Source organism: Phyllobates terribilis, unplaced genomic scaffold (assembly GCF_046119375.1).
Source record: "Phyllobates terribilis strain yellow unplaced genomic scaffold, ASM4611937v1 Scaffold_8__6_contigs__length_399053987, whole genome shotgun sequence".
Taxonomy (NCBI): domain Eukaryota; kingdom Metazoa; phylum Chordata; class Amphibia; order Anura; family Dendrobatidae; genus Phyllobates; species Phyllobates terribilis.
Window position 1 is genome coordinate 304,587,275 of NW_027362768.1, and position 2,707 is coordinate 304,589,981.

Below are 2,707 nucleotides of genomic sequence, written 5' to 3' on the forward strand. Positions count from 1 at the left end.
TCACCTCACCAACCGTTTTAAGCTTTCAAATTACTAATCATGTTTATCTGTATCTTGCCTGTATAATAATTTGGGCATTGTAGCACTGTGCAGTACTGATTCTATTAAGCCATCTATACTAAACTCCACCAGATTTCAAATTACTAATCATGTTTATTTGTATCTTGGCTGGAAAATAATTTGGGCCTTGCAGCAGTTTGCAGTACTGATTCTATTAGGCCATCTATACTAAGCTCCACCAGATTTAAAATTACACTGGTCAACGCAATTTTTCTGTCAAAAGGTTTTAAAACATATTTTAAGTCAATTTTGGCTGCTGATTACTAATACGAACTCCGTTTTTGGCTATCACATCAGGATTTAGAGATATTTTTGATGAAAATTACTCCTATCGAATGTTTTTTGATAAAAACCTCAAGATTTTCGTTACTATATTTTGTATATTTTTAATCAAGGAATAACAAAAATTACAAAGTCTGTGTACAGCAAATCAAATATACTTACAAAATTAAACTACAAAATATAAAAACACATATATATGGCACACAGATGAATGGCAAATGGCAGTTATTTGAGCTTTCTTTTCTTGGCTGATCTGTGATATTCAGCTACTGGGTTGTCTCTCATCAAGCTCCAGCAATAGTCAGCCATCATACATGAGTCCCACCGGCCTTGATACCATTCTTCCATTGTTTTAATGTCCTGATGAAAACGCTCCCCTTGTTCCTCGCTAACATCCCCAAGGTTCTCTGGAAAAAAAGTCCAAATGGCTGTGTAAATAGTGAATCTTGATACTCATTCTACATCCAAGATTTTGCAGACTCATTAGTAGCTCTTACACAATCTCTTCATAGTTGTCTGCTTTCTTATTCCCTAGAAAATTCTGCAGCACATTACAAAATGCATTCCAAGCTCTTTCTTCTGTCTCATTCATTGATGTGATAAAGTTTGGGTCTCTCATAAGCGTTCTTATTTGAGGTACATCAAATATTCCAGCCTTTTTCTTCTCTTCACTAAGACCAGGAAAAGTTGAACATATATAGTTAAAGCATTCTCCACTGTGATTGAGAGTTTTGACGAACTGCTTCATCAATCCAAGTTTTATGTGCAAGGGAGGAAAGACAATGTTCTTCCTATCCACTAGAGGATCATGAATGACATTCTAATCGCCAGATGCCAAACTCTGTCGCTGAGGCCATTCAGTTTTCACCCAATGCTCTGCTGTAGCTCTACTGTCCCAGTAGCACAGAAAACAAGGGTGTTTGAAAACAGTTTTTTTACTTTCTTATCATAGCAAATGGGAATTATGCATGTTCAAAGAAAACAAAGATATTCTCACATTTATTGGGAGACTAAATGAAAACTAAATTTACCTTAGTGAACCATATAAACCGGCACATTTCATACACTACTTATATTTTTCTTGGAATTATTAAAAATGGGCTATATACCTATAGCACAAAAACGTGATGTGATAGAGAAATTACAAGATCTGATTTAAATTCAGCTCCCTCAAATTAGTCTAAAACTGTTCTTAAAGTCCATGCCAGAATTTTTTTTTTTTTTATACACCAGTGTTATTAATAATCATGTTTATCTGTATCTTGCCTGTAAAATAATTTTGGGCTTTTAGCAGTTTGCAGTACTGATTCTATTTGGCCATCTATACTAAGCTCCACCAGATTTCAAATTATTACTAATCATGTTTATCTCTATCTTGCCTATAAAATAATTTTGGCCTTGTAGCAGTTTGCAGTACTGATTCTATTAGGCCATCTATACTAAGCTCCACCAGATTTCAAATTAATAATAATTTTTGTTCTCTCTGAACATGTGTTCAGTGCTGCTGGTGGTGTCCTGACAGATAAGCGCACACGGCTGTCCACTGACAATGTACGTAAAAATTAATTCATCGCACATTCATAGGAAGTTTTGCTTTTTAGTGCCAATTTATTTATACAAATGAAATGTAGGAAAAATAACAGTGGTGAAGGCGACAATAGGTAGACGTTTCGGCCACACTGGCCTTATTCATTAAGTCGCTACTGCAAAAAAGATAAATAGCATGATGAGAAAAAAATATAACAAAAGATGCATAATTGAAATTCATACGTAAGAATACATCTCGGTTGACACTGAGTTACGAAAGAGGTAGGTAACGGAATAGACAGTGTCAAAAAAAGGGAGGAGGGGAAAGGGGGGATGGAAAGGGGAGGGAGAGAGAGGAGGGGGGGTGGGGGATGGGGGGTTGGGGTGGAGGGTTGGGATAGGATGGAGGCAGAGGAATATTATATACAAATAAAAGCAGTTAAAAATAGTCAAGGTATACCAGGGGGAGCACAGGTATTTGAGTATAAGGGGTTCCTTACTTGTATCAAGTTTGTTTTAGTAGGAAGGCACCATAGAATGTAGAGAGAAGTTCCAGTCAGAAGCTGCAACAATGAGGGGATACGGATCAGTATCATGAGGCATGGGGTAGAATGCCTAAGTTAGTGGATATAAGTACCTTAACAAAAGACAGGGGTTCATCAGCCTGTGGAGAGCTGAAATAGAAGTAATGCCGGTTACCAGTGCTGTCAAAGGGTTTGGATAAGGAGTAAAGCCCATAGGGGTCAATAAGTACCTGCAGTCCCTGTATCAGGAGTGTCTCTAGATGGGGAGTCCCATAAATGGCAGAAGTGGAGGGTACAGGCAGCGTTCCCAGGTT

General features: G+C 37.4%; 1 long non-coding RNA gene across 1 annotated transcript; it reads right to left on the reverse strand.

Annotated features, from left to right (window-relative positions):
• Positions 1–517: 517 nt before the first annotated feature.
• LOC141156536 (uncharacterized) lies at positions 518–2,446 on the reverse strand. Its single transcript, XR_012247658.1, has 3 exons — positions 2,370–2,446; positions 840–1,013; positions 518–749 (listed from the first exon to the last, which is right to left on the reverse strand). It is a non-coding gene; the product is annotated as an uncharacterized lncRNA (long non-coding RNA).
• Positions 2,447–2,707: the final 261 nt, after the last annotated feature.